This window comes from Mirounga angustirostris, unplaced genomic scaffold (genome assembly GCF_029215605.1).
Source record: "Mirounga angustirostris isolate CCGP_5_RB_7025 unplaced genomic scaffold, mMirAng1.0.hap1 SCAF_3, whole genome shotgun sequence".
Taxonomy (NCBI): domain Eukaryota; kingdom Metazoa; phylum Chordata; class Mammalia; order Carnivora; family Phocidae; genus Mirounga; species Mirounga angustirostris.
In genome coordinates this window covers 183,881,062-183,893,657 of record NW_026991711.1, presented here as the reverse complement: position 1 = coordinate 183,893,657, position 12,596 = coordinate 183,881,062, and the positions used below count along the sequence as shown (strand labels likewise).

General features: G+C 46.1%; 1 protein-coding gene across 1 annotated transcript in view; it reads left to right on the top strand.

Moving 5' to 3' along the window:
* Positions 1-12,596, top strand: part of COL4A4 (collagen type IV alpha 4 chain) — a 122,272-nt gene that overhangs the window by 24,879 nt on the left and 84,797 nt on the right. The window lies entirely within an intron of this gene.

Here is a 12,596-nt window from a genome sequence, read left to right as displayed (position 1 = left end):
GCCGGGAGTTGGGGAGCTCGGCTTGTGCAGAACTGGGAGGTGGGGTGGGGGGTGGGTGCTCGCAAGTGCTCAGCAGCCGGCCAACTCACATACCATCTCTGGGGCTGCAGTGACAGCTCAAGGGGGACTGGAGAAACAGGGCTATGCCGAATCCCGCAGGGTCGAGGAGCCTGTGAGTGGCACAGGCAGGCATTCCTCAGAAGGAAATGACTCCCCTTTTAGGGGTGAATGCCTGAGTGAATAGTTCAAGCCCGTGTCTGCAGCAACTGCTGGGAAGCCAGGCCGGTGCCGCGCCCCTGGAAGGACTGGGGTTAGGGTTGGAACTGGGGACCCGCGCGGGAGTTTGAGGTGGCGCTGGGGTGTGTCGAAGGCAGGGAACCCAGGACGGGTGCCTTCAGTTCTGACAGTGAAGTTCAGCCGCATCGGTGGACTCTGGAGGCCCCGGTCTAGCTTCCCCGCGTGTTTCCACCAGCGACCCCTGCTGCTTCCCCTTGGCCGCCCCCCCCCCCCCCCCGCCCGCCAAGCTGCATCGGTTGCACCGCTCACTCTCCCTTGGGCATAATCTCACCCGCCTACCCTTTTCCGGCCTGTCTTCCCACTTGCACTCAGCCTCTGTCTTTCCTGCCCTCCCCAGGGGAGCTCGGTGGAGACCCCAGCCCTCCCAAGGCGTCCCCTCCAACTCCTCCCAGCCAGTGCCAATGCCCCTATTGGGGACCCCGTTCCCTTCCCTCGTACTGCTCATACCCGGGCCTGTAGGTCTGTTTGGGTGTGAGCGTGGATGCCCCTGACCCTCTTGCTGAGATCGTAAGCATGCGCTCCTTCAAGGTGCTTGTATGGACACATATACAATGTTGATGTTGGCTCCAGGCCCACAGTGGACACTCTAGAATCGAAGCTGCTTACTTGTGTTTGATCCCTTAAGAACTGGGGGTCCATTTCTTGTACTACTTCGAGATGATCACAGTAGATGGCACATAAAAGGCTCTTAGTCATGAATCAATACATTAAAACCAGACTCCAGCCTGGGCAGGGTTGGGAGCCTGGAGCGTGCCTGCAGGGACACCTACCATATCTGCAGGGGGGAACAGAGTTAGCAGGGAGCCCCTCACTTCCGTCCTCCCCCCACCCCCACACACACATCGTTTAAACCTGTTATTAAACGCATAATCTCAAGTACATTCAAATTCCCCTGTGGCGGGACGCCTGGGTGTCTCAGTCGGTTAAGCCCTTTGCCTTCGGCTCAGGTCATGATCCCGGGGTCCTGGGATCGAGTCCCTCATCGAGCTCCCTGCTCAGTGGGGAGCCTGCTTCTCCCTCTGCCTTTGCCCCTCCCCCTGCTTGTGCTCTCTCTCAAAATAAATAAATAAAATCTTTAAAAAATATTCCCTTGTGGCTTCAGGTAGGGCCAGAAATAAGTACTTAGAGCAGTGGCAGCAATCAGGACCCTTTAGCTCCAGGTAGAGGGTGGGAGATTGGAACGCCTGTGGCTTCTTTCGGGTTCAGAGTCTCAGCTGGGAAGTAAGGGTCTGTACTATGGGGCTGGTCCTGTCCCTCCAGGCCCTAACAGCTTCAGGTTCTGTGATGTGGGCATGGCCTTTTACATATAACAGCTATATAATGGGCTTCCAAAATATTTTGCAACGATGCCCTAACATCTCCCCTAACCTCATGGTGGTCCCTCTTTAAGGATATGAATGAGGTGGCATTGGGCAAGATTTTAAAGTTTTCTTCACTAATTTCAGTGGAGGAATCTTCATGTTTTTGATGGCTGCCTCTATGCAGGGAAAATTGTGTGTCTTTATAGACTAGGATGGGACCTTTTATAAGTTCCACTTTAGTAACTAGCAGGATACTAAAGACACTTTCTACAGCTTTTTCCAGAATAAAAAATATATATCCATATTGTTTTTCATTCAAGGGAGTCTAGCAGCTGTTGAACTGTTAACTGTTGTATTAAGAACTTTATAATTTGGTGGTTTTTATACAAGGGGTCAAATAACTTAAAACTCAAGACCTGTCTTAGTTTTTGTGGTTTGAAAGCTAAAATCACACATTAGCAAATCAGTGGTTCATGTGGGAATTTTAAATCATTAAAAAATGTACAAGTATTTTTCCCCACAATCTCATTCATTTGTCCCTCACACTCCTAAGAGCCTGCATTCCATGATAAAAATGGAATTTGCTTGGGGATTTTAATTATTAACATTTTTCACCATTAAATTATTTGCACACAAAGTTCTAGAACTCTATCCCTCACACAGCTGTATTCTAGTACACTCTATAACTGTGGCCTGATAAATGGTACAGAGCAATTATTTTTAGGTCCCAAAGCTCACATAAGTCACTTATGTTATATTTTGGGGTAAGCCGATTCCATGGACAACTGACAAATTTGATCTGTCACCCACCTCTTAGATTTTTGGTTCTGCTTTCTTCTCTTCCTTCCACATCTTTCTCCTCCAAGAATGCACTCCCTAGCTCATTTTGTCTCTGTTGGAGAATTCTCTGAGAAATGATGCCGTGCCTGAGGGAAGTCTCAGGGGTTTTCAGGGGACAGCAGGTAACCTGAGTGAGGGGCCCCGGGAAGGGACGTTGGCCTTGGGGACTGTGGGGAGCCGGACAGTGCATTTGTCACGTAAAGGCATCAGGACCCAGAATTGGAGAAAACATAGTGCATACGAAACAAATTTCCCAGTACAATTTAGCTCACCAGCTGTTTACAACTTTGGCTTTGCTTGTTAAAGTGTTCCCCTGTCAGGAATAGTAACCTTGATTTCTGAAGAATGAAAAATTTGCAGACGTGAAAAGAATGGATCTTCAGTCATAGGTGCTGGAGGGAGTATTTCTGAACAGGGCGTGGGAAACCAAGTGGGGAGAGGGAGGATACATGCCTATCATTTCATACTATTTGGCCCATTAATAATCATAGTGGTAGAAGTTGCAGTGGCAGCTCGTGTTCATACACAAGAATGACTCCAACTAACTAACATGGCTTTCAGTATGCTGACAGAGCTCTCTCTAAATCTAGCATTTGTGTTGGAGAAGGCAGGAGAGAAAACCAGCTTATATTTGCCTACAATGTTGTAGAACATGTTGTTTTTCCAAACAGGCCAGGGGTGCAGAATCTCACCGGGGAATCCTAGTGGCAGAGTGGGTCTGAAGGTAGGTTTTGGCGTATCTGCCCTGATCAGTCATCTCATTAAATTGCCAGTGATTTGCAGCAGAGCCTTTGGCCTCCTCATGTGGAGTTCAATTCCATAGCAACGAAGACTGCTGAGCTCTGCGACCCAGCGTGAACTGAGGCCGGGTGGCCGCAGAGCTCAGCAAATGTGGGACTACGCTGAACTTGAGAGGATCAAGGTCATTACCAAAGGGGAGACAGCCTTGTTGTTGGTGAGAAATAAGGGCTAGAATACAGGTGCTTCCCAAAGCAGGCCATATTCCCCACAGGAAAATGGGAAGCAGTATTTGTAGCTCTAGAAAACCTCTCCAGTGCAAGGGTAACATCTGACTAAATTAATTAAAATGCCGAATTACAAAGAAGGTAAAAGTAGATTTCTTCTTTCAAATACCATTTTCAGTAAGTTGCCAAGAAATCCACAGGGAAACAGCCATGTCTCAAAGGTGCTAATTTTTTCACTCCTCTGTCATAGGAGCTTATCTGCAATTCATTCAGCAGATGGCCATTCATTTGTCCCATTCATTCATAGTCATTGAGCATTTGCCCTGTGCCTGCCATCATGAGGCTTTGATGATAAAAAAAAAGGTCCTGTGGCCTGGAGCTCAGAGACCAGCAGAAGGGACAGAGATTCACCTTTTGGCCATTATTTCTGGGTGCCTGAGGAGTGCCAGGCACCGTTAGGAGCTTGGGGTGCATCAGGGTAAGAACTGACAGAGATCCTTGCTCTCTCCCTGGGATAACCTGATGCCCTAATTCAGTTTTATATGGGAGCCTGTGTGGGGGGTGGGGCGGGGCAGGCGGAGACCGCAATGGAGTCAGAGGCCACCTAGTGATGGCCCGGAAGCATGTCCCGACAGTTCCTAGGGCAGCCATAACAAATTACCACATGCTTGGTGGCTTAAAACCACAGAAGTTTATCTTCTCGCAAGTTCTGGAGCCAGAAGTGCACGAGCAAGGGGTCGCTGTTGCCTTACTCCCTCCACAGGCAAGAGGGGAGGCCCCGTTCACTGCCTCCTCCAGCTTCTGTGGCTACCAGCATCCCTTGGCTTGTGCCCATGTTGCTCCAATCTCTGCCTGCCTTCACACCGCCTTCTCCTCTGTGTATCTGTGACAAATCTTCCTCTGTGTCCCTCCTATAAGGGTACATGTAATGGCATTGAGGACCCATCGGATGATCCAAGATCAAGCCCTCCTCTCAAGGTCCTTAACTTTAGCACCTCTTTTGCCATCCAAGGCAACATCCGCAAATCCTTTCTTTTTGTGGCCACCATTCAACCCATTGTGCAAGGGTCTGGGCTGAGAGAACGGCCTCTGTTCGGGTCCTGAAGTGAGAAGGAGACGGGCTGGCATGTTTGAGCAACCAAAAAGTAGCCAGAAAGGTTTGGTTGTAGTAGGTGAGGGAGCAAGGGACATGAGGTGCAGTGGGAAAGGCAGGTACAGGTCCTCCTGTCTGTAATAGGAAGGCTCTGAAGGATTCGGAGAAGGGTGGAAGCGTGTTGGACATAGGTTATAAAAAGATCATTCAGGCTGCTGTTTGGAGAATATGGTGAGTGTGCGTGGGGGGCGGTGTTAGGGGAAACCTGTCAGGGGGCTACTGCAGTCCCCAGGTGGGAGGTGAGGTTGCTTAGCAAGGGAGGTGCGCGAAGAGGTAGGGGAAGCAGATGGGTGGCAGGAATATTTGGGAGGCAGGATTGATAGGAACGAGGGGGACAGTGCAGGTAGGTGGGGGGGTGTGAACAGCTGTACAGGCAGTGATGTATGACTGAGGAGCACATTCGAGGGCATGATCGTGGGTCTACAAGTCCCGTTTTGGATTTGTGGAGCTGGAGGTCAACTGAATATGGCCAGGGCTCCACAGAGAAGTCTGGGCTAGGGAGGGACGTGGAAGGGTTGGTTGTTCAGCATTAGATGCCATTAACTCCATGGAAAAGGTCAAGTTTGCCCAAGAGAAAGTGAGAAGAGGCCAGGGCAGCCCTGTGGAGCTCCAAGGGGCTTCTCCCAGTAGGAGGAAGGGGATGGGCACAGAAGACACAGGAAAAAACATACGGAGAGGACAAGGGGCGGGGACACCGGGAGAACAGAGTGGGGGTCAGTTGGTTCCAGCTCCTCAGGGAGGCTACCAAGAGCTCTCCACACTGCCTCGTTCAGTTCCCACAGCAGCTGTATGATGTTGGGCTGCTCTTACACCGTTTTTAAAAATGGGGAAACCATTCTTCAATACCCAGGTTCAAGAGGTGACTTTATTTATGGCTCAGCGGCAAAGCCCTATCTTCTGGTTCTCAGAGCAGTGTTCTTTCCACTGCACCACGCAGCCTCTTAAGAACACAGCTGGAAATCCTGAGTCAGTGCTACTCCAGGCTTAATGGACCAGTTTATCCTCTTATTAACAAGAGAGGTGATCTTAAGGTACGAGAAAATACCCCGCCACTGCAGTCCAGTCTCCTTTGACTGTCTACTCCATGAATAACACCTTTTTATTATTTATTTTTAAAACCCTTCATGATATCTAGCAGTTTTTCCCATTATAGGGGAAGACCCTGGGGGCACTTATTTAAAGGATCTACGCTATGCATGGAGTCCTTGTCGAGGCTTTAAGTGATGTTACAGTGTCACCTAGTGGGTGAATCTTTGAATTACAGCCAAGCGTGAAAAAGGCAGGAGGGGGTGCCACTGAATTGTTCATTTTAATTATAAAGTCTTAATCCATTCAGTAGTCCATGAGTTCATGTTTAGAATGTATATCGTGCAAGGCAGTGGCCACGGTTCTGGAGTGGTAATAAAATGTACACAGATCCCTAACCCCCAAAAGCTTATCAGAATACATCACCCCAAGCAGATATTAATTAAAGTAACATGCATGAAATAATAGTGAAAAATAGGTCATCAGTCTAGTTAGGTGTTATTTTAGGGTGGGCAGAAGAGTACAAGAGTGAGATCGATCAGGATTGGGGTAAAGAGAGAAGCAGCAACTGGAGTCTGAGGACCTGAGTCTGAATCTCTGCTCCCCTAGGTGATAGTCCAGTGGCCTCTGGTCACCTGCTTCATCTCTCTGAGCCTCAGTTTCCTCATCTGGGAGACAGAAAAGTAGCTACAGGGTGGCCTCCTGCTTTATGGATGTAAGGATTCCATGAGACGAATACACAGCGCTGTGTCAGTGCCTAGAACAAGTACCATTGCTCCACCCCCACCAGGATGGTTTTGGTTGGAGGAAGGTCGAATCTGAGCTACAGAAGGCACACGTGTGATTGGAGCAGAAGGCGTAGGTGAGCAAATGACAGGGAGTAGGTTTGGCTGCGGTGGAGAAGGGCAGACTGTCCCCATTACAGGGGGTGATGAAAGCAGTGACGGGGGCAAGAGAAGACTGAGGAGGAGTTGGCAGTTGTCTGTAGAAGTGGGTAGAAGCCCAGAGTGAAGGAAGGGAGGGCGGCTGGTGCTTGGGTAACCCACGCGAGATGACAAGACCAGGACAGGGAGTCTCCGCAGGGGGATGACAGTAAGACAGACGCATGAGATTTAAGTCAAGGCAGGAAGGGTGGCCTTGGCTGCAGAGTGGACATGGAAAGCAGGGGAGAGCTGACAGCCGTGTGGTGAGCTTACATGATGGAAGGAAAAAAGTTGCCATCTGCTGGGGTCTGGGAAGAGGAGAGCAGGGAAGCCAGTCTGGGAGTGATGCGCTCAGCTTCTGACGTGATGAGTGTGAATTAACGGAGGAGGAAGGTTCAAGAAGGCATCTAGAAAACAGTTGGACCTACAGGATAGGATTAGAACATTGGATTTGAGAACGACAAAAAGAGAGGTCTTGAATTAATTTGATGAATACTGCTGTTTCCTAAAGAAACTTTACAAAAGAACATAGAGTACATTAAGATAATTTTCTTTTAAGTTTAAAATAAGACAAGGCTGGAGGCAATGGACAAGGCAATGACAAGGTCTGGGGAGTGGTGGGCACACAACCAAACTCCATAAATAAATTCCTTCCCTTCCTGGACACTTTGATGATCACTCTCATGGTCTTAGAGACCAAGGGTGATTTGGGAATGTGTGCATAATTAGTATAATAAAAGCATCTTTCATAGTCATTTGTTCATTCATTAATGAATGAAGGAGGGAACAAACGTATATTTATACTTCTTCGCACTGATTCAGCTTCTGGTTGGGAAGGAACAGAGAGCTGTCACAGACAAAGTGTGAATGGATATATACTTGCAGTTGTCTCTCTGTAGTTATTTCTCCCAAGCCTCATACTGCTAAAATGACAAAGGGTTTCTTAGATTTTTGTCATTCCCCAAAGGGTTTGGTCCCTGGGGGCAAGCACATCAGTGGCAGCCCAGAGGCTGAGTTGAAGATTTTGGTTTTAAAAAGATACATATTTTCTCATCTGTTCGTCTGTTCTACCAAGTTGTGAAATAAAAATGATTTGATCTTAGCCCTGCTCAAGAGCCGTGCCTGATGTAGATGATTCACAAGTGACAGAATCCTGAAGGAATGCCCTGGCCCCAGAGGGCTGGGTGACTCTCTCTCCTCTCTGATCACCGTGATCCTCTCTTTGTACAGCTGGCCTGGGAGCCTACTGCTTCTGCAGCCTCAGGAGGGAGGCAAGTAGGGCAGGTCCAATGACATGGTGTCAGCGTGGGCTTCGAGGAGGACGGAGGGGATGACCTGTGGGACATCACAGGGCTTTCCACAGGTTCCTCAGCTGCCAAGATGACTGTCATTTCTGGATTCAGTGAATCTTTTCTGATTTCGCTCTCACTGAAAGTCATAAGCCAAAGAAGCAATTCTGTGCACCCAGTAGCAAAAAAAGAAAAGAAAAAAAGGAGAAAACAAAAGAAAAGAAAAAAAGAAAGAAAGAGAAAGGAAAGGAAAGGGAAGAAGGAAAGAAAGATCAGGGAAACTACATCTGAAAGTCAGTCATTCATTCCACTAGTGTGCATTTCTTTTTTCCTTTTTGCTAGCCTGAATCCAGTGTAGAGCAATCCACTGTATATCATGTTATTGTTCATAGGTGGACAGTGCATAGTTAGGAGCAAAATATTTCTTTAAAATTCTTTTTTAAAGATGCAAAATTCTTTTGATTATTTAATGATTCTCTAGTTACAGAAATATCTCCTATGGGCTTGTTATTTATGTCTGTTCATCCTGAAGTTAATTCCATTATAGCCTTATAAATGAGTAAGCTCAAATATTTACTTGTATGTTACAGTTTTTTTTTTTTAAGATTTTATTTATTTGACAGAGAGAGACACAGCGAGAGAGGGAACACAAGCAGGGGGAGTGGGAGAGGGAGAAGCAGGCTTCCCGTGGAGCAGGGAGCCCGATGTAGGGCTCCATCCCAGGACCCTGGGATCATGACCTGAGCCGAAGGCAGATGCTTAACAACTGAGCCGCCCAGGTGCCCCTATGTTACAGTTTTTTTAAAACTGACCTACTTTTAAATATGAAATAGTTTAAGGAGATTGGCATTATTCTCTATATTACTGTGGATAAATTATTTACTCAAACCGGATGAACTAGCAATGACTATTTCTAAGACTGGTGTTTGGAAAAATTTCATGAGCAGCTTTCTGACAGATTTAATATTGTGATACAAGGTTTAGTGTATTTCTTTAAAAAATCTATCCTATAATGAATTACCTGTTAATATGCAAAAAAAAAAAACTAGCACTAACTATAAAACAAACCACAGGTTTCCCCAGTGGTTGTAAATAAGTTGGCATTTAATATTTTATGCTAGTTTTTCCACCTGCAAAGTAGGAGTTATATTTACCATTTAATATGGTTGAAATGAAGGTATGACAATGCCTGTGTTCTCTCTCAACGAGAAGTTACGATATCATTGCGGTCAGAGCCATTGTTCATGATGTGGGGCTGTGTGCTCTGCTCACCTCAATGTGGAATCATTGACTGTTTCACTGTTCGTATTATTTTCTTAAGTATTTATTGTCCTTCCTACCATCATAGCCTTGGGCATATAGCCTGTGCCCTGCAGGAGCTCATGGTTAGCATTTGTGGGGTTGGGGGATAAAGAGATGGTCACTGTAATAGGCGAGGGTGTTATTATAGAAGCATCTTGGAGAGCCATCTAGTTCTGAAGGGTGTGTGAGGGGAGGGCAGGAGGTTGGGGAGTCTTTCCATGCGAACACTGAGAGATGACCTTGGGAGTGGGAGGGACAATTCTGGGACAGGACGCCAAGTCTGTGAAAGAACAGAGCTTATTCAGAGAAGGCAAGGAAGTCAGTGTAACAGATCAGGGCAAGGGAGGAGGAAGGGCATGGGGTCCAGAGTTGAATAATGCAAATAACCATTCCTTGTTTTATTTTATTTTAAAAGCATTTTAGATGGCACCTTCTCAAATCAGAACCCATTTCTATCATTTCTATACTGAGTGGCGTTTTATCATTCTTACCACCATTTGTACATTTCCACTCCTTTTTTTTTTTTTTTCTCCCCAAAGTTCCATTAGCTCACTGGATCTGGCCCTGTATGTCCAGAATGAAGCACATTAAAGAGATTTATAGGCAGTTAATTGGCTGTCTCTTTCTCACTTACCCTTTTATGTTTAAATGTACATTTTGTTGTTTCTAAATGTTACATTATTGTAAAGTACAGCATTCACAAAAGATAATTTAGGAGGTTTTTTTGGTAAATTACCTGTAAGATGAAAAGATAAATTCCCAAACTTAAGGAAAAGCAGTTAATTTCCTGAGGCTTATATTCAGGAAATCTTACTAAGAGCAATTAACATAGGTTTAAAAAAAGTAGTTGAAGTCATTATTTATTCTTTTACATTGTTGTTTACAATTTGTGCAATATTTAAATTGATATGCCCTCAAAATGCCCCCAAATGATTTGTGCCTATATAATTACATTTCATATTTTATTGTTGTCGGTTTTGTAATACATATTTATACATTTAAGCTTCCTTGAAAATTCTAAGCTTTTAGTATTTTTATGGATACTCAATAAATAGTAGCTGTTATGATGATGATGAAAAAGCATGAAGAGAAGGGCAGATTCAAATGAAGTACGATTTTGATTTGTGAAGTTTAGGCAGGTGTTAAAGGTTGTTGATAATTGTTGAGTCGGTGACTTCATGGTGAAAGAGAAATGTTAGTCTTTTAAGGTTGCATTTGCTGTTGGTAAATGGTAACATTGCCCTGGCTTGCATTTTCCCTCCTGGGGCATGACAAAATGCTATTTCTTGTATATCCTTCAAGAAATATTCCTTTATAAACATGCATTTAGAGAAGATGTCTGTCCATTTGTTTCTCTACAGGTGGGATATGACATGCAGCTTGTTTTCCCCCCCTTTGAACAATGAACTAAATAGTTCCTATAGTAATTATAATAATATTATAAATATAATAATAACAATAGTTAGCATTGTTGTGCCAGGCACTATGCCATAAACATATGCCATGCATTATTCTTTTTATGTTCACCAGCCACTGACAGAGAAAGAAGCTGAGGAACAGAGAGGGTAAGAAACATGCCCAAGGTCACACAGCTAGTGGGCCTGGGCTTCAAACGCAGGGGCCTGACTGCAGAGCCTGGATGTTCAGTCACTGTCTTCCTCATGAGCATTGTGAGGGTGATCTGTGTCAGCTCAGAAAGCCTTGCTTGCTCTCTTTGATGTTCAGGCCTTCCACATTTCCATCAGGTCTGTTACGTCTGTGCTCTGCTCTGTGCCCTGGGGGTCTCCAGCTGCCAGTCTCTGCGTCTCTCTGCGGGTGCTCTCAGAGCCCCATTTGCCCGCTTGGCAGCAGGCACTCTGCACCCACCACCGTGGTCCTCCAGCGAGAACCTAAACACCGCAGCTCCCTCGCTCTTGGATGGGATCACACTGAGGTTGTGTATTCTACCCTGATTCCCCGAGTGCCTGATCTGGGGTGTATTCCAGTGACCCACCGGTAATGTTACTAGAGTCGGATTCTTGGGCCCGACAACAGAAACGAGGCTGGACCCCAAAATCAAAGGCCCAGGCAAGGCTTTCTTGTGGCTGCCGCTTGAACTGAAGGGAGACTCAGCACCAACAGAGAGCGTGGTTAGGCTGACCTCTGCAAGCAATGAGCAACAGGGAGGCCTCGCTTATCTGGAGAAAGTTCCAGTTCACGATGCTAATGAGGGAAAGGGGGAAAAAATGCCTCTATCTGATTGGTTAGCAAGGGCCTAGTTCTGATTGGTTGGCAAGGCCTCGTCCTGATTGGTTGGCAGAGCCTCGTCCTGATTGGTTGGCAGGGCCTCATCCTGATTGGTTGATATTGGCAGGCAATTCAGGCAGCTTACTGGTGCTTTTGGAGCCGGGGCTTCAGGTTGGTGGAGCCTCTCTTTTCAGTCGAGGTTGTGTATGGAGCTGGGTCCCGGTTCTGCTCTGTAAGAGAAGCGGTTTAACAATACAGCAAACAGAAAGTGCCCCAGGTGCATAAGGTTTTTCATTTGGGGCTTGTTCCCATGGTCTCTAACTGTCTCAGTGACTGGCTTGATTCTGCACCCTGATTGCGGGCCTTCCCTTTTCTTTAATTTTTTATTGTTATGTTAATCACCATACAGGGGTCTTCCCTTTTCTGTGTTACGTCCCCGCTTCCTTACCCTATCTCCTTTGATTCTCAAACAAATGGTTTGCATTGACTCCTTGTCCTATGCTTTGCTTCTGGGGCACCCAGGCTAAGACAGGCTGTGTGGTGTTCCATTGTATGAAGGAACCGGAAAGAAGAATATCAAGATGACTCCAGGATTCTGGCTGGATTAAATGGGTAGTTCAGGAAGGTTGACAGTGGATTAAATTTCGGAGGAAAATCAAGAATTCCATTTTGGATCTTTTTTTAAGTTGGAGGTATCATTATATCCAAGAAGATGTCAAGGAGGCAGCTGGTTATGCTCAGTCTTCTGGAAGTTAGAGAGGTCTGTGCTGAGATATATAAGTGGTGCTGTTTGAACCCATGATATTTAAAATTTCAGTCCTAGAGGGAACCATGAGTGTACAGACTGTGGAGAGAGAGAAGGGAGCCTGGAACAGAGAAGAGAGCAAATCGTAGGGGGGCCAGGGAGCGTGTTCCTCTGAGGCCAGTCTTCCCTACTCCAGAATAGAGAGAGCGGTGAGACTCAAAGCTGCTTCTAGTGGGCAATAACTCAATGTCCATGTGGTGCATCAGCCCATCTAAATGCAATGGAGGACAGGCAACAAGGGAGCAGAGATTTCTCATGTTTGTACTGGAAATGTACCCACTGTGGGTTCAGGGGGAGAACTGAGCTCATGAAACTTCTTCACCTAAAGTAAGAGGTGACCCTTTCATTCATGGAAAGTCAGATTGCACAAATATAAATTGACATGGAGAGTCTACTTCCAAATTAAGAAATAGATATTAGGTAAAAAGCAGCTAAAAAAGAGAAACGTTTTCCACTAAAAGGACAGAAA